The sequence below is a fragment of the Sus scrofa genome, chromosome 3, assembly GCF_054392235.1.
Source record: "Sus scrofa isolate SSC_HxYL_T2T_F1_AM1 chromosome 3, Sscrofa_HxYL_maternal_Yorkshire_Landrace_v2.0, whole genome shotgun sequence".
Lineage (NCBI taxonomy): Eukaryota > Metazoa > Chordata > Mammalia > Artiodactyla > Suidae > Sus > Sus scrofa.
Window position 1 is genome coordinate 125,322,220 of NC_139385.1, and position 18,881 is coordinate 125,341,100.

The 18,881-nt window shown below is 38.4% G+C and overlaps 2 protein-coding genes and 1 long non-coding RNA gene across 3 annotated transcripts in view; 2 read left to right on the forward strand and 1 right to left on the reverse strand.

Moving 5' to 3' along the window:
• The window catches only part of HADHB (hydroxyacyl-CoA dehydrogenase trifunctional multienzyme complex subunit beta), a 602,797-nt gene that overhangs the window by 385,019 nt on the left and 198,897 nt on the right, over nt 1–18,881 (reverse strand). The gene's annotated exons all lie outside the window — the stretch shown is intronic.
• Nucleotides 1–18,881, forward strand: part of ASXL2 (ASXL transcriptional regulator 2) — a 136,172-nt gene that overhangs the window by 53,555 nt on the left and 63,736 nt on the right. The window lies entirely within an intron of this gene.
• Nucleotides 11,654–17,422, forward strand: LOC146404921 (uncharacterized). The gene is made up of 2 exons (XR_014842525.1): nt 11,654–14,314; nt 15,071–17,422. It is a non-coding gene; the product is annotated as an uncharacterized LOC146404921 (long non-coding RNA).

The window sequence follows — 18,881 nt, forward strand, 5'->3', positions numbered from 1 at the left end:
GCACCACAGCAGGAACTCCTAATCTTCATCTCTTTGTGAAAACATCTTGAGTCTTTAAAAATCAACTCTGATATTACTTCCACAGAACTGGTGAGCTTTTCCTCTTCAGTTCAACGTATCTTCCCCCTCTCAGTATTTTTTCTTTTTTAAAGGAGAATCATCACCTTCTATTTTAATATTATACTTAGTAATATATCTTCATTTCTCTTACTAGATCACCTTTTTTAAATTAAGGTTTATGACCAAGTTCCATCAGAAGAATGGGCACTCAGTACCAAAAACAACTGTTTTATGTATTTGTAGAAATACAGAGAAAATAGGAAATACAGCCCTGCTTTTAAATGGAAAATTTAATTTCTTTATACTTAGGATTTAAAAAACTAAGTGATAAATTTGAACATGGGAGATTGAATAAGGAAATTTTAAAACTGAGATGACTTTAGAGATTATCTGATTCCAAGTAAGTTTGCATAAATGGGCCCCACCCCTTCCCAAAGCCAGTGGAATTTGTTTTTTCTTGGAATCCTCTCCTATTCTTGGTTTGGTTTGGGTTAAGCTAAAATTTTATAATTTCAAACTTAGGATATATGTAACAAGTATATAAATTATGAAACATAATAAAAACACTCAGGAGTTCCCTTGTGGCTCATCAGATTAAGGATCTGGCATTGTCACTACTGTCCCTCTGGTTGTAGCTATGGTGCAACTTCAATCCCTGGCCTAGGAACTTCTGCATGTGTCAGGAGCTTCCAAAAAAAAAAAAAAAAAAAAAAAAAAAAAAAAAAAAAAAAACCCAAAGCAAACCAAAACAAAAAAACAACAAAAACACTTGTGAAATGTCCTTATCACTAAATGTGGTTGGAGCTGCTCCTGTGTTGCACACTATCCCGTTGCGTGCCCTTATTTTGCAGTTTTGAACTCCCAGTATTATGTTGAGTAAGAATGGTGAGCACGCACTTCCTTGCTTGCTTGTTCACAAGGGAAAACATTCAGTCATTCACCGTTAAGTATGGTGTCAGCCATGAAGTTTTTGTAGCTGCTCTTTATCAAGGTGAGGAAGTTTCCCTCCATTCATTTCCTAGAGCTTCTGTAACAAAGTACTTCAGATTGGGCTGACTTAAACAACAGAAATTCATCTCCCACGTTCTGGAGGCTAGAAATGTGAAATCAAATTGTTGTCAGAGTTGGTTCCTTCTGGAGGCTCTGAGGGAGAGTCTGTTCCATCCCTTTCTTCTTGCTTCTGGTGGTTGCCTGGAGACCTTAGAGCTCTAAGGCTTGTGGACTCACCACCCCAATCTCTGCCTATCTTCATAGCATTTCCGCTGTGTCCAAATTTTCATCGAATGAGGACACAGTCATTGGGTTAGGGCTACAAAATGATGTCATCTTAATTAATCTGCAAAGACCCTGTTTTGAAAAGGGATATATCTTTTGGGGCAGAGGGACACAGTTCAACCCCACATACCCTCTAAAACAAGTTAAGAGTTTTTACCATGAATAGGTGTTGGTTTTGTCTAGTGCTTCTTATTTGATCAGTTGATAATGATCATATGATTTTTCTTGTAAATTCTTGGATAGCCTATTTATTGATTTTTGAATACTGAACCATCCTTGTCCACCTGTAATAAATCCTACTTGGTTGTGGAGTAGTAAATAATTTTTAAAATAGGAGGCTCTGTTTGGTTTGCTAACATACTTTTGAGGGTTTCGTTTTTAAGTTCATGAGAGATACTAGTTTGTAATTTTCTGACTTCTGTACTGCTCTTGTCTGGTTTTGGTATCAGAGTAACACTGGCCTCTAAAAATTAATTGAGAAGCATTCCCTCCTTTGTTTTCTGGAAGATATTGTGTAAAATTGATGTACTGTAAGCATTTGGTAGAATTCTGAATTAAAACCATCTGGACTTAGAAGTGTCTTTTTTAGGAGCTTTTAAGTAACAGATTTGATTTCTTTAATGGTTATCGCCTTTGCAAATTATCTGATTCATATTGGTTGAGTTTTAGTAGGTTGTGTTTTCTTTTTTCTTTTTTTCTTTTGGCATGCCGAAATCTAGAAGTTCCCAGGCCAGGGATCAAACCTGGGTTGCTGGGGTGACAACACCTATAACTGATACAGTTTTCTCTGATTACTTTTAAGATAATTTCTCTATGCTTAGTTTTCAGCACTTTGATTTTTGCTGTGTGTGTGTAGATTTCTTTGTGATTAAACTCTAGCATTCACTGACCTTGAATCTGTAGCTTTACGTCTTTTGCCAAATTTGGCAAATTTTCAGCCATTCTTCAGTATTTTTTCTTCACCATATAGTTTCTATTTCTCTGGTGAAAACGTCTCTTTCCATTAATTTAAAGTTTATCTTTACCTCATAGATATAGTAATAATGAATACTTTAAAGTTTTTGTCTGATAAGCCCAACATCTGGGTAATATCAGGGTTGGCAGCTGTTGATTGTCTTTTCCCTTGAGAATTTGTCACATTTTCCTGGATATTTGGTTATTGAGAAATATATGGTAGTATTCTGGACAACAAATATTACGTTGTTTTAGGCTCTGTTTTTCTGTTCATTTCTTGAGAATGGCGATTTATTTTTTTCAAGTAGGTAATCCAGCTGTTCTCAGACCACATGTTCTCTCTTACCTTCTGTAAGTGGTAGTTTAATAATCAGTTCAGTTCTCAAAGCCTTTACTCTGCTGTTTTGGATCTGTTCCATGCACTTGCCACTTAGAATCAGTCTGAGAGGTGAACAGTGGTTTGTTTCTAAAGCCTTTGCTGTAACCAATCGGCACTGTAACCACCAGCCTACATCACAGCAATAGCAACACGGGATCCGAGCTGAGTGTTTGACCTACACCACAGCTCACGGCAACGCTGGATCCTTAAAACACTGAGCGAGGCCAGGAAGCGAGCCCGAGTTCTCATGGATGCTAGTTAGTTTCGCTAACCTCTGAACCACAGTGGGAACTCCTAAGGCTTGCTTTTTCGTCAAGTGGTGAGGAAAAAAAACAAACTCAGAAAACTCACTCTGTAAGAGTTTAGCCAACTGTGAAGTTAGAGGGTACAGTCCACATGACTGCCCTCACTTATTTGACCAACGGCATAGTTCACAGGTTTCCAGGACTACTCTCAAGGCTTGATGATTTGCTGGATGTACTTGTTTAACTCACTAGTAACTGTTAAACGCTTGGTTTGGGGAAGGATATAGATGAAGATTTGTCGAGGGAAAAGGCACATAGGGTAGAGTCAAGTGCAGCACCCAACATAGCACTTCTAGTCACTCTCTCCCCTTGACTTAGGACACTGTTAGGTGGACATCGGTTGTGCTAATAAGTAGCAGAGTATTGCTAACCTGGAAGCTCAGTTGAGCCTTGGCATGTTTTTTGTGGGTTCATCATGTAGGCATGATACAGTTTCTAGCGTAGCTCCTCTGGTGATCAGCCAATTCCATGACCGAAGCCCTCACCCTAAATCACATTGTTGGTGTGTCTCAAAGCCCCCACTCCAAATTACAGTGTTATTATCTCGCTGGCCCAAGGCCCTCAGAGGGCCTGGCCATTATCTCTTTAACAGCCAAGGGCAAGGCTAGACTTACCTATGGATGAGGGTAAATTCTTTACTATATTACTCCCATATGAAACAGGTTTTGACTTCCCACTGTGCCAGCTTTCTTCTCTTTTGGCTGCTCCCCAAACATGCATAAGTTCCCAGGCTAGGGATTGAACCCATGCCACAGCAGTGACCGAGCCAGAGCAGTGACACATCACCAGATCCTTAACCCCCTGAGCCACCAGGGAATTCATGTGCCAGCTTTCTTAATTTCCAGTGTTTTAAGTAGCTAGGTTTAAAAAATTGAGAAGTAATTCCCATAGCATATGGAAGTTCCCAGGCTAGGGTTTGAATTGGAGCTATAGCTGCTGGCCTAGCCACAGCCACAGTAACACAGGGTCAGAGCCGTATCTGTGACCTACACCGCAGCTTGTGGCAACGCCACATCCCTAATGCACTGAGCGAGGCCAGGGATTGAACCCACATCCTCATGGACACTATTTGGGTTCTTAACCCACTGAGCCACAGTGGGAACTCTCAAAGTCACCATTTAAAAGGATACAGCTCAGTAGCTTTTTTATTTTTTAAGTATATTCAAACATTTTCATCACTCAAAAAGAAACCCTGTACTCATTAGCTACCATTCCCCTTCCTTGTCCCCTGCAACTCTACCTATGCCCCAGCCCTAGGCAACCACTAATGCACTTTCTGTCTCCATGGACTTGCCTGTTTTGGGTATTTCATGTAATAAAATCGTATAATATGTCAATCTTTTGTGACTGGCTTCTTTAACATATTATAATGATTTGAAGGCTCATTGCTGTTGTAGCATTTATCAAGACCTCATTCCTTTATTGCCAAGTAATATTCCATGGCATACATAGGCCGCATTTTGTTTACCCATTCATCTGTTGATAGACATTTGGTTGTTTCCACTTTTTGGCGATTATGAATGATGTTATCATGAACTTTTTTTTTTTTTTTTTTTGCTTCTGGGTCCGTGCCCAAGGCATATGGAGATTCCCAGGCTAAGGGGTTGAATCAGAGCTGTCACTGCCAGCCACAGCCACAGCAATCAGTGCCAGATAGATCCAAGCCGCGTCTGCAACCTACACCACAGCTCACGGCAATGCCAGATCCCAACCCATTGAGCGAGGCCACAGACCGAACTCACAGCCTCATGGTTCCTAGTCGGATCCGTTTCCATTGCGCCATGACAGGGACTCCATTGTGTTTTTCTTTGACTTGGAATAGAATTCTAGATTTTGGTGTAGCCCCCCCCACCCCATTTTTAAATTGCAATAAGAAGGTCAGGTATCACAAATAGTTTGGTGCAGGCCATTCATCACAGGTGTCGACTAGTTCTATAGTTGGAGCCTGGTTTTCTACCAGGTAAGTAAGTAAGTTGATGTTAGAACACAGCAAACCAGTGTGAATCCATTGACATGGTTAAAGGTTTAATTGCTGCTCTGTCTGAATATGTAGTCAGTCCTCAAATGGAAATAATAAACCTACCCTAAACATGCACATCTGATAATTACAAGATGATATGTAGTCTGATATATTTTTAGTTAAATACAATGTATGAAGAATAGACTATAGTTACAAGTTGAGGGGATTAAGGAGACTACTAAAGAGGCTGTTTTACTAGATTACGCCAGATGTGGTGGTGGTTTGGATTAAGCTGAAGGTAAGTAGGACTGGAGAGAATAGATAAACTTGAGATAATGTTTCAGTGATTGGATGTGGGAGGTATAAGGAAGGAGAAAATAAAAAATCATTTCTAGACTTCCTGATTGAACAGCCGCCATTTACCATAGAGAGAAGGAACTGAGGAGTGAAGAGGGTTGGTTAAGTAAAGAATTCATTGAGTATGTTTTGTGGATTCAGAAAAAGTTTTGAACTTCATGAGGGGTGAGGGTAGGTGTTCAAATGTGGGGAGTGGTTTTGTTATACATGTCAAGACAGCATAAAAGGTAGCAGTGATTGGAGCTTTAGAGCAGGTATCTATTTTCAGAGACCAGTATCTAATACCTGTTTTGGACATTGATGATTAAATAGTTCCAGGTATTTTATAGAATCTAAAAATACATTCTTCTGTGATCATATTTAACTTATGTTACATATCTAGGTTTATAAGCTAAGAACTGAGGACAGTTTTTTTTAATATAAAGTTTTACTTTAGGAGTTCCTGTTGTGCGCAGTGGAAATGAATCTGTCTAGGAACCATAAGGTTGCGAGTTCGATCCCTGGCCTTGCTCGGTGGGTTGAGGATCCGGCATTGCCGTGAGCTGTGGTGTAGGTCCCAGACATGGCTTGGATCTGGTGTTGCTGTGGCTGTGGCGGAGGTCGGCAACAATAGCTCCAGTTGGACCCCTCGCCTGGGAACCTCTGTATGCCTCAGGTGCAGCCCTGAAAAGACAAAAAAAGTTTTACTTTAGAAAATTCCAAACTCAAACAAAAGTATGTTTTCTCCAGCATAAATTATAAATAGTCCTCTGATCCCAGACTGTTTGAGGGTAAATTTCAGGCATTTTATTACTTCAGCATTCCGGTATGTATCCATAGATAAGGGACTGTTTGTGTACAATTTGGATATTCTGCTTTATTTTTAAAAATAGAGAAGCTAAACATAGACATGAGGCATACGTGCTGTTGGTAAAACATAGGAAATCAAGTGTTTCTGTACTTTGAGACCATTACTGCTAATCCTTAGAACTGTTAGCACCTGTTACTACTTCTTTCTTTCTTACTACAACAAATTTTCCCCTCCATCAGCTGTGGCTGCCGTTATTGTTCACAAATGTACTTTCACAGCATTAAGTTGAGGACTTCACACTTTCCTTCTAAAGTAGCCATTGCTTTTAATACTCCCCCCACCCCAGTTTTGCTCATCCTATTAGCTGTGTCATCTTGACTCTTCTTATATCAGCTAATGGAGAACAAATTTTTAGGAAAGAAGAAAATAGTACTCATTTCCTAAGACCCTATTTTTTTATTAGGTTTTTGCTTTTTTTTTTAAAGTAAGTATTTATTTATTTATTTATTTGTCTTTTTGCCATTTCTTGGGCCGCTCCCACGGCACATGGAGGTTCCCAGGTTAGGGGTCTAATCAGAGCTGTAGCTGCCCGCCTACGCCAGAGCCACAGCAACTTGGGATCCGAGCTGCGTCTGCAACCTACACCACAGCTCACGGCAACGCTGGATCATTAACCCACCGAGCAAGGGCAGGAATCAAACCCGCAACCTCATGGTTCCTAGTCGGATTTGTTAACCACTGCGCCATGACAGGAACTCCTTACTAGGTTTTTTGTTTTTGTTTTTCCCTCTTTCCACTGATGAGCAGAGGAGGAAAGAGAAATTAGAAAGATTCTGGCTGGTCATGAATTTATCACTCACAGATTCAGTATTTACTGAATTAGACCATTCATGAATGCTCCCAAGAGTTCATGATATGTAATAATTAGTAATTTTGGTCAGATTCAGATGTGTGAATTTGAATCTCTTATACCATAAAATTGGTTTGGGTGAATAAGGCCTGCAGCTAATAAATGTGCATAGCCAACTGCCTAGCATTTAAGTTAGGTTGATCATTATTTATTTGTCAACTTTGAAACAAGTCAGGAAGTATTTCAAAGCATTGGTTCTTTATGGAAAAAGACTTGGAATCCTCTTAAGTGCTAGTTGTACAGTGGTATCGGTAGGTTTGGGGACAAGCAGATGACTTGGATGTGCATTCCTTACAAGTGAAGTATCTAGTTCTGCTGCAGCCTCTGATTAATAATACCCCCAAATGGGTAGTCTTTTCTGCATTCCTCATCCTCCTCTCCCTCCCTAACCTCTTTTTCCAAACCAGTCATAGAATGATATACCTGGAAAAGATAACTAAGATATCATAGTTATATGTCATTTTATTAGTGAAGAATTAAGGCCCCTGGAGACTGAGAATTGGCCAGGGTAGTACAATGAGCTCAGTGAGACTGGAAACTCAGGCTTACTGTTTACTTTTGTTCTTTTCAGTATGTACTCCCTCTACATCTAGAATTCTCCCTACCCTTCTGACCAGTATATTTGCTGTTTTGTTTTTCAAGTAAAACTGACACCATGTGCTAACATAACATTAGGTTAGTTGTTAGCTAACTGTAAATTGCTCTTTGGAAGAATTTGAAGTAAAAACCCCAGCCATTACAATAACTTGGCTTATGAAAGGACTAGTACATTTGTAAAGAACTTAACCTAACTGAACATTTAAATAGATCTTTACATTGTTGTCTTGCAGAGCTCAAAATTATCTAGCAGGGAGTTCTTATGTTTCAGTCTTGTATCCCAGGCAAGCTCCTTTAGAGTTGGAATTGTAAAGATCTCTGGGAACCATCTAGCAAAAATCATGCTCAGTAAACATTTGCCAGATGAAACCTTTACTTCTTTGGAGGAGTCCAAATGATTAGTATTAGACTCATTTACTTCTGAACAAATATTCTCCTTCACATGGTAGTTAAGTATATTTTAGCTCACCTCACACCAAAACTAATCCAATTATTGAATTTTTTCTCACCTCACCTTATATAAATTATATAGCAAGGGAAATGAAGTCAACATTCTCCACTACTTTTCAGCAGAAATCATCATTGTCCCTACAGAGCAGGTATTTTGACTCGTTGTCAGACCAAATTGCTTTGAGGTGATTTCACTAGAAAGAGCTCAGTTTAAGAGTAAAGAATATTGGGAGTTCCCTTCGTGGCTCAGTGGTTAACGCACCTGACTAGGCTCCATGAGGATGTGGTTCTATCCCTGACCTCACTTAGTGGGTTAAGGATCTGGCATTGCCCTGAACTGTGGTGTAGGTCACAGATTCAGCTCGGATCCTGGGTTGCTATGGCTGTAGTGTAGGCTGGCAGCTGTAGCTCTTATTCAACCCCCAGCCTGGGAACCTCCATATGCCACGAGTACAGCTCTAAAAAGACCAAAAGAAAAAAAGAAGAAGAAAGAACTTTATGAATTAAATTGATACCATATTTTATCTAAGGTTTGCTGATACCTTTTAGTTGGACCTGTGTTTTTTCTCTGCTAATTGCAGTCTGCTTTTAAGCCCAGAAACCTTGGAGGGATGTCAAAAGGATTAATTATGAAAAAATAAACACACACAAAATGCTTGGATATTAACAGAAAGAAGTATTCTAATTTGTTGTTATTCAGCTTCATAATGAGTTCCATTATGGACCAAAGGGACGCTAATAAACCTTTAGAGTTTATAGCTGATGGCTTTATGATGGCTCCTTGAAATTGAAATGCATGGGAAGAATATTAAAGAATGGGAAATATTCATGGTATCCACATTTAATTCTAGGCTGCTATAATAGTTTTACTCTGCCCACAATTAAGGCACTACAATTGTTACCTGAAATGGTTTAGACTGTTTAGTTGATGTGTTTTTAGACACTGATGTTTGGGGGTAACGTATAAACTCTAAAGACGAAATTAATGTTTTATGTAGCTAAGGAGGGAAGGGTACTAATTTGAAGAATTGTGGATATTGTTGGGAGGAGAAGGGAGAGTTTATTCTTGGGCTTTATTGTTGCTTTGTAAAGAAAAATTAAAAGCTCTTTTTTTTCCTCTTTTCATTTTCTTGGGGTGCATTCCAACTCCAGAAGGTAAGAATTACTTTATTCTAAAGAACTATTATACAATTATAAAGTACTCTTTTAGAATTTTAATTAAAATTTCTTTGGATGCATGATTGTTACTTTATAAAATGAAATAATTAGTCTGGAAACTAAATAAGAGTGATATTACTATGTAAATATTGGTAATACATGATTTTTTTTTTTTTTGGTATTGGTTATATGTGGGGTTTTTTTATTTCAGTTTGTAATAATCATTGTTTGGTCATACTTTTAGAAACCAAGTCTACATTTAGTTTTATTAAAATCATCATTTGACTTTCTAGCATTGGGATACCTAGTATTCTACAGATGAATAATGAAAGTATCTAAGAGATTGGAAATGTGTGAGCTAACACTTGCTTTTTTGGCTGTAAGATTGAAAATGTATGTTTGTGCCCTTACCGAGTGAGAGAGAATATTGGTAAATCCTTTAAGGGAATGACATTTATTTAAAACCAGACCCAGAACAGGTTGAAATTCATAGTCTGGATCTTTACTGAATTGGCTTTTTGTCTGTGTTGACATAACATTTTAGACACACCTCTTTTATAGCAGTTCCCATGTTATATTATAGATAATTATTATAATTTTCTCACTTGTCTGTGAGATTTGACAGTAGGAACCATATTCATGTGTTTTCATTTCACTTGGACATGATGTACTTGGCTTTTAGTTAGAGCTTAGTAAATGTTTTTAACTCCAGTTAAATTTGCATTCCATTAAGTTTGTTTGCAAGAACCTATTCATTTTTGAGTATTAGTTTATGGAGGACACCTTAATCCAGGTCATACAAAGATTAAAAATTATAATTAATTTTTTAAATTAGGTAAGAACTTTTTTTTGGTTATTTTTTGAGGTAGGGACTTATATTTGATTAGATTCTTTAGGTACAAACAATAGGAACTAAATGTGAATAACTTAAGCAAAATGGGATTTATTTGAAGAATGTAGGGTAGGTCACAGGCTCAAAGGAAAAAAGGCTCTGAAATTAAGAGAATGAAGGCAACTGCAGAGATCAGGTAGCTCCAACTGACTGATGGGCTCATCAAGGCACTCCAGCTGGGATGCATTAGTCTGTCTGCTCTGCTCAAGGTCAAAAATTCAAGGAAGAGTGAACCTGGCTGGCCCTGTGTCCAGGGGTAGTGAGACATCTTGATGGACAGTCCTACAAAGACTGTTTCCAGTGGGTTAAGGCATAGTTCCCCAAAGCAAGATTGCACATTCTCTCTAGAAGAGAGAATATATAGGTAGAAAATAAGAGTGCAAAGTATAAAAACTTTATAAAAGAGTATAAAGTTAGAAGATAGAGAATACTGTTAGAAGATAAGGATACAAAGAAAAATATAATTGACAAGCAGTTTTAAGAACTAACCCTTTTAACAGATTCTCTCAATGGTAACAGTATGCAGTACCACAATACAGTATGACAACCAGAATACTGCTTTTGATACAATTCATTTGCTTTTATTTGTATTCGTGGGAGGGCGGGGGCATGCATATGTGTGAAGCTCTCTTTGACTTTATGCAGTTTTAGCACACATAAAGATTCATGTATCTACCACCACAGTCAAAGTAAAGAAGTTTGATCGGCAAGAGAATCCCTGTCATGGTTCCACCTAACTCCCCAGTGCTACCTCATCCCTGGAAACCACTAATCTGTTCTTCCTGTCTCTAAGGATGTCATTTCAGGAATTCATAGTAATGGAATCATATATAATATGTAACCATTTGGGATTGGCTTTTTTTTTTTTTTTGGCATAGTTCCCTGTAGATTCACCTAAGTTGTTGTATGTGTCAGTATTTCATTCCTTTTTATTGCTGAGTAGTCATACAGCATGGATCTGCCACAGTTTGCTTAACAGTTCACCTGTTGAATGACCACTGGATTGTTTCCAGTTTTTCACTATTACAAATGGCGTTTCTATGAAAATTTGTTTACATGGTTTTGTGTAGACATACATTTTCCTTTCTTTTTTTTTTTTGCCATTTATTGGGCCGCTCCTGCGGCATATGGAGGTTCCCGGGCTAGGGGTCTAATCGGAGCTGTAGCCGCCAGCCTATGCCAGAGCCACAGCAATGCAGGATCCGAGCCTCGTCTGCGACCTACACCACAGCTCATGGCAATGCCGGATCCTTAACCCACTGAGCAAGGGCAGGGATCGAACCCGCAACCTCATGGTTCCTAGTCGGATTTGTTAACCACTACGCCACAACAGGAACTCCCCATTTTCCTTTCTATGAGATAAATGCCTAAAAGTGTGATTGCTGAGTTCTGTGGTAGGTACATGTTTGGTTTTAAAGAAACTTCCACACTGCTTTCTGGTAGATTGAACCATTTTACATTCCTACCAGTAATATATCATTGATGTAGTCTCTCTGCATTTGAAATTAATTTCTTGTAAACATAGTTTTTTGTGTGTTTGTATGTGTGTGTGCTTTGCCTTTTTTTTTTTTTTTTTTTTTTTTTTTTTAAGGCAGCAGGCTTGTGGAAGTTCCCAGGCTAGGAGTGATATTGGAGCCGCTGCAGCTGCTGGCCTGCACTACAGACACAGCAATATGGTATCCAAGTCTTTTCTGTGACCTGCACCACAGAGCTCATGGCAATACCAGATCCTTAACCCACTGAGCAAGGCCAGGGATCGAACCCGCATCCTCATGGATACTAGTTGGGTTGGTAACCTGATGAGCCACAGGATATCTCTGAATCTTTGTTACTATCCCACAACTCTTTGAAGTTCTGTTAAATTTTTTTCAGTCTTTATTTTTTCTTGTTCACATCAGGTAAATTTTATTGATCTGGCATTAAGGTCATTGATTCTATTCTCTGTCATCTTCACTCTATTATAAAGTTTTTAACTTCTTACTGTGCTTTTCAGTTTTGTAACTTTTTCTTTTTGGCCTCACCTTATGCACGTGGAAGTTCCCAGACCAGGGATCAAACCTGTACCCACAGCAGCAAGTGGATCCACCACAGTGACAGTGCTGGATCCTTAACCCACTGAACCACAAGGAAACTCTTCAGTGCTGTAACTTCTATTCACTTATTTTTCTAACTTCTGTTTCTTTTCTAATATTTGCTCTGTTTTCATTTGTTTCCAGAGAATTTATGTTTATTGAACTTTTTATGATAGCTGTTTTAAATTCTCAAGATTGCAATGTCTGTCTCAATGTTGGCATCAGTTGATTGTCTTCTCTCATTCAGCTCGTGATTTTCCTGGTATTTTTGATATGACAGGTGATTTTTCTGTTGAATTTTGGATATTTTAGCTGTTAGGTTAGAGAAGTTGGGTGCTATTAAATTTAAATATTTTATTTTAACAGGCATTCACACTGCTTGGTTTACTGTGTGAGTCCTGGACATCTTTGGTGGACTGCGGTTCGATAATTTAATTTTTAAAGCCTTTGCTATGTTATTTTGGTCTTGTTTTATTTGGTTGTACAGAAGCTCTCACTGATCTCTGTTGCTTCTTTCTGAGAGAGTGGGAGGAGTTCCCACAGACCAGGCTATCTGATGCCTCTTGATGTAGGGAAAAGGTAGTCTCCAGCCTGTGAGGACAGATCTGGCCCCACCTTCCTGGGCCAGATGCTTGAGATGGGGGATTCTCCCATTCCCACTGCTAGCACCACTGGGCTGCTCCGCATCTTACGCAGAGCGGAGCTCTAGTAGTCCCAGGCCCAGGAGGACAAAGAGGCTTCCTGGGCTGGGCCGCTTCTTGTGGTCTGATCCTGGGCCGCTTCTTGTGGTCTGATCCCACTTGCTGGTGCTAACTTGCCTTTCCTATTTTAGTCGTTATTTTGAGGCTTAGGGGAAGATACTCGCAGTCAAAGCCGTTTAACTGTATGAGCTTTACTGTAACTCCTAAGTTATTTCCGTGAGTTGGAAAAATGCTAGTAATGGGTAAAATTCTTGAATCAGTTGACTACTTAAAAACTGAATCTTTCAACCAAACTGGCTGTGTCAAGCCTGGCAGCTCTTGTTCAAAAGCAAAAACAATTGTAATCAGTAGCATGGGTTTTTAGATGTATAAACTGTATTGCTAAATGAACAGTAAATACCAAATAGGGCAAAGATAGAGAATTACAGCCAATTCTTATTTTTTGGTGTACTTAATCAAATCCATTAAATTTTTTGCCTTCTCCAGCTCTTTTCTTTTAGGACTCTTTCCATAGCTTTTATATGGACAAATATTTTATTTTCAGTTTCTGTTTTCCTCACTAATTCTTTTACCTCAAATAACATGTCCTCACATGCAACCCTCTACACCTCTTTCGTTCAGAGACATACGTTGTTTAGGAATTTGGCCCAGCCAGTTATGAAATGTTAGCATCCTGATCAGCTGAAATAAAGGTAGTTGTTATTTCTTTATTTGCAGTAGTTACAGTGACCTTTCTAAGAAGTGCTGTGTTTGTCTTATTTCTTAGAAGATTGAAAAGCAGTATGCTGTGGTGAACTGATAGTGGAGATGGCGGTGGACTAAGATAAGAGTCAAGTACTTTATGTTCCATGCATTTACTTTAAAATAAAGCATGGAAACACTGGATGCTTTTCTTCCCCCTCCCCTTTTAAAGCAGTTTTGCTCACATCTTACTGGTAATGGACAAACCATGCTTTTTAAAAAACAATAATGGGGAAAAAAGACTACAATTGGAAGTTAAAGAGAATGAAGATTTATGGTGAAATGTTAAAAGGATAGAGAATATAAGCATAATTTGTCAAGGATCTTTTTTTTTTTTTCCCTTTGACCTTTTTCTCCATGGTATTCCTGGATTACTCTTATTTATTTATTTTGTGCCCTTTCACTACTCCATTCATCCAGACTTCTCATTTTGTGGTCCCAACTGGGCCTCCTTCCCCAAAAATGCCTGTTTAAAAGTTTTCCTGCATACCTTTTTATCCTCTCTTCAGTGGTTTTATTTCCACTTGTTTCTTGGCATGTTTTGGGGTGAGGGAGGTAGTTTAAAGAAACTGATTCACTAAAGTATAGATGAGTCAGATGCTGCTTTTTATTGTATTTAAACATAACGGTTGTCATTTCCTCTCCTGCTGTCTTCATTTTTGTGGGTTGTTGTTGGTTTGTTTTTTTTTTTTTTTTTTTTTTTTTGGCTACATGTGTGACATATGGAAGTTCTCAGGCTGGGGCTCAAATCGGAGCTGCAGCTGCCAGCCTGCGCCACAGCCATAGCAACACAGGATCCTTAACCCACTGAGCAGGGCCAGCGATCCAACCTGCAACCTCATGGTTCCTAGTCGGATTCGTTAACCACTGTGCCACGATGGGAACTCCCAGGTGTTATTTTTTAAAAACTACATTTATTTCTTTTTTATTTTTTTATTATTTTTTGGTCTTATTTCTTTTTTAAAAGTTAAAATAGTTGTTAAGCAAAATGAACTTCTCATTGGAAGAACTGGTTGTATATGACCAAGAGAAAGCAAGCAAAAGATTTTAATGAGTTTTGTAAGAATACAAAAATTTTTAGTGAATATAAAACCTATCAAGACTACTAATGTAATGATTTCTAAACTCACTGTTTTTCATTCTAAGGGTGCTGTTGAGTTCAGTTTTGTTTTGTATGGTCTGTAAAGTAAGCATGCCACAAAATCAGTTTTTGGTTTTAAAATTATATGGTGCTGCTAATTATTTTTTTTTTAGTTTGCGAATAATGATTACAGTGTGTGTAGATATATGTCTATCATGTGAGTGAGAGATTCTCGGAGTTCCCATTGTGGCTCAGTGGTTTAAGAACCCAGCATAGTGTCTGTGAGGATGTAGGTTGTAGATGCAGCATGGATTCTGTGTTGCTATGGCTGTGGCATAGGCTGGCAGCTGCAGCTCCAATTTGACCCCTAGCCTGGGAACTTCCATAGATTGCATGTGTGGCTGTAAAAAGGAAAAAAAAAAAAGATTCTTTTAAGTTTATTATCTTTTTACGTTTAAAATTGATCTGAAAAAGGGCCTGTTTGGGGAACTAGATAACTTTACATTTCTTTTAGCCTTGAAAGTCTGAGTCTGTTATTTAATCCTATGAAATTCCCGGAGTGAGCTTTGAAGGATAAATATAGAATGCATAATGGTTGAGTCAGGAATAGGGAAGCTGATTATGGCCTAGTTTTGACAAGGCTATTCTGTAGGAGGGAGTACAGAAAAATGAACAAGAGATTGGAATTAAACTAGAGATAAATCAGGGTACTCTAATGCAAGGTGAGATATCTCTAGGATTAAATAAATTAAAGTGCTGCAGTCCCTTAAAGCTTTTTTGGGGATAATAAATGTTGTAGGACTCTGGTGAATTTTGAAGATGGATTGTAAAAGTTTACTGTATTAAATTTCTTTAGCTTTGTTGCAGGAGGGGACGCCAGTGAGGAGAAGAGAGACCAAAAATCTGAAAAAGTAGACTTCACTGTTTCATGAAGAGTTTTAAAGTACTTGAAGAGTTTGAAGTACTGTTATATGAATTACTGAAGAAATGTTACCCCCCCCACCAAAGTAGTTTATTGCAAGGTCATTTTGGCAAATTCAGGCAGTAGAGAAAATCACAGAGAGGGAAGAAAAGATCCTCTCAGGTTTTTCCACCGTGATAACCACTGATTTATAGCATAAAATCAAGACTAATAGTTGGAGCTAGAAGAAGATGTATTTGGCCTAAAGAAGAATTTATGAATCATTGGAAGTGTTTGAGGACATAATGAGTCTTTACTACATTATATGTTTGTGTGAAAGACTGGATGATTACCGCTTTATGTTTTTAGGAGGAGATATAAGCATCTGTAGGTAAATGGACTAGATAATCTACGAAGCTCTCTGTCAGCCTGTGGATTTTATCTGATTCTGGTTTGTAGATGTTTGTACCTGAGAGATGGCTACATAAAGTGAGAGTAAGGTAAAGAATGATTAAAAGTTGTAGGATTTTCCCTGGACTCGCTCAGTGGGTTAAGGATCCAATGTTGCCGTGCGCAGTGGTATAGGTCAAAGATGTGGCTCAGATCTGGCATTGCTGTGGCTGTGGCATAGGCAGGCCTCTGTAGCTCTGATTTGACCCCTGGCCTGGGAACCTCCATGTGCCATGGGTGCAGCCCTAAAAAGCAAAAAAAAACAAAAAAAAGTTGTAGGATTTTATTTGATCCGGGAGTTCTACTTCTGGGTATCTACACAAAAGAATAGAAAGCAAAGACCTGAATACATGGTTTTACACCGGTGTTTATAGCAACATTATTCACAATAGACAAAAATGGAAACAACTCAAATGCTAATTGACAATGAATGGATAAACAGAATGTGGCATATATATTCAGTGGAACATTTTCAGCCTTAAGGGAATTCTAATATATACTACAACATGGCTGATCTTCCAAGACATAGTCTATGAAATAAACCTGACACAAGAGGACAAATATTACACGATTTCACTTACACGAGGGGCCTGGAGTAAGTGTAAGTCATATTTATAGAGACAGAGAGTAGAAGGGTGGTTGCCAGGGACTGGCGTGGGGGGGAAATGGGGAGTCTGATGGATGTAGTTTCAGTTTTGCAAGGTGAGGATGGTTCTGGAGCTTAGTTGCATAACAGTGTGAATGTGTTCAAGTGGAAGTGAACTGTTCACTTAGGAGTGGTGGAGGTGGTAATTTTTATGTTATCCATACTGCAGTAAAGTTGTAGGACTTTTTTGCTACTTTTGCGTAGGGTACATTTTTATCTAATGTGAAAGAAACAACCGCCGTATTTTATTAGTAGGAAATAATAGAACATTTGCCTGAGGTAGGAGGGATGACAAGATAGTTCTTAAATTTTTGTAAGAGGTAGTATTTATTTTGTCCTCTTAAATTTTAAATCTAGGCAGTGATAGAAGGTTGTAGAAGAATATGAGTATGCATTTTTAAAATTTCTGCCTATTTATTATGTGATGATGTAGAGTTGGTGTAACAAGTGAGTAAATTCTTTAAGAATGCCAGTAGAGTCCTTTAGAATTAGGAGAGCTGTAGACGAGATAAAGCAAGCTAAAGGTCTTTACTGAGAGTTGATGGGCCTTGTGTATTTGTTAACACTTTTGCAGACTCCACTTACAATTTTATTAAGCTCCAGAAAGAAACTAAAAATGAAAGAAAACGGTGAAAATGTTCAGACTTTCAGTGAAGAAATTGGCATGATTATGGGAAGGGTTATCAGTTAATTTTTAGAAGAGATCTCTTAGTTTTTAAAAAAAAGTGCAAAAAAAAGAAAAAGAGTTCTCATCGTGGTGAAGCGGAAACGAAAACGAATCTGACTGGGAACCATGAGGTTGATCCCTGGCCTCGCTCCATGGGTTAAGGAGCTGTCGTTGCGGTGAACTATGGCATCGGTTGCAGGCGCGGCTCGAATCTGGCGTTGTGGCTGTGGCTGTGGCTGTAGCTGTGGAGTAGGCTGGTGACTACAGCTCCGATTCGACCCCTAGCCTGGGAACGTCCATATGTCGAAGTGCGGCCCTAAAAAGACAAAATAAATAAATAAAAATCTAAAAATTGTGCAAAAATCATAAAACATTTAGAATAAATATTTTGCTTCAAGTGCTACTGCATTTTTGAGTATATTCTTGTAATCCAGGAGGATTGTTCACTGACAAATTAGGAAGTGTAAGTTCTAAACCTGAGTTTTTAATTTTGTTTCTGAATTGAGAGCAAGCACACTTGAAATGTGGCTAAGTTTTTTACATTACTGCACATTTAAAAATTGTGCCAACTTGCCTCATCTCTCTGGTGGGAGGAAACGTTAATTTTACGTTCAATGATATTATAGTGTATGTGCGCTAGGAAATGAGAGACCATATCATTTAGCTGTACTCGGTGCTGGTTCACTTATTTTTACTTTAAATGTAAGAATTGTGTACTTGCAGAAACTTCCACTTTCTTTTTTTATATCACCAGGAAAAATTGTAGACATGATGCCCCATTCACATTTAAACACTGAAGTATAATTTCTAAAGGCAGGTGTGTTCTTTTACATAACCACAGTGCAACTCTCAAAGTCAGGATATTAACATAACATTACTTTGTATTCAGCAGACTTTATTTAAATTTGGTAATTCTTCTGATGTTTGAATCCAGGATCACATTGCACTTGCATTTAGTTGTCATGTGTCTTTATGGCCTTCTTTAATGTGGGAACATTCTTTTAGCCTTTGTCTTTCATGACCTTGACACTTTTAGCAAGTTCAGAGTATTTTGTAATCTGTCCCTCAATTTTGAAGTGCCTGACGTTTACTCATGATTAGATTCAGGTTGTGCCTTTTTGGCAGGAATGGCACAGAAGTGGTGTGTCATTTTCACCACATTATATCAAGAGGCATGTGATTTCAGTTTATCCCATTATTGGTATTGATTATTCTGATCCCTTAGTCCTTAGTTTGTGTGATGTCTGCCAAGTTTCTACACTATAAGGGTATAATTTTCCCCCTTTGTAATTAATATGTATCTTGTGGGAGGGGAGATGCTTTGAGACTACGTAAATATCTTGTTTCTCATTGTATCTTTGCCCACTAGTCTTAGCCTCTCATTGTTAGTTATCTGTTGCTGCTTACCATTATCATAGATTTTGGAGTTTAAAACAACCCACATTTATTATCTCAATTTCTGTGTGTAAGGAGTCTGGGCATGGCTTTACTGGGTTCTCTGCAAGGCTGTAGCCAAGGTGTTGACCAGGACTGGG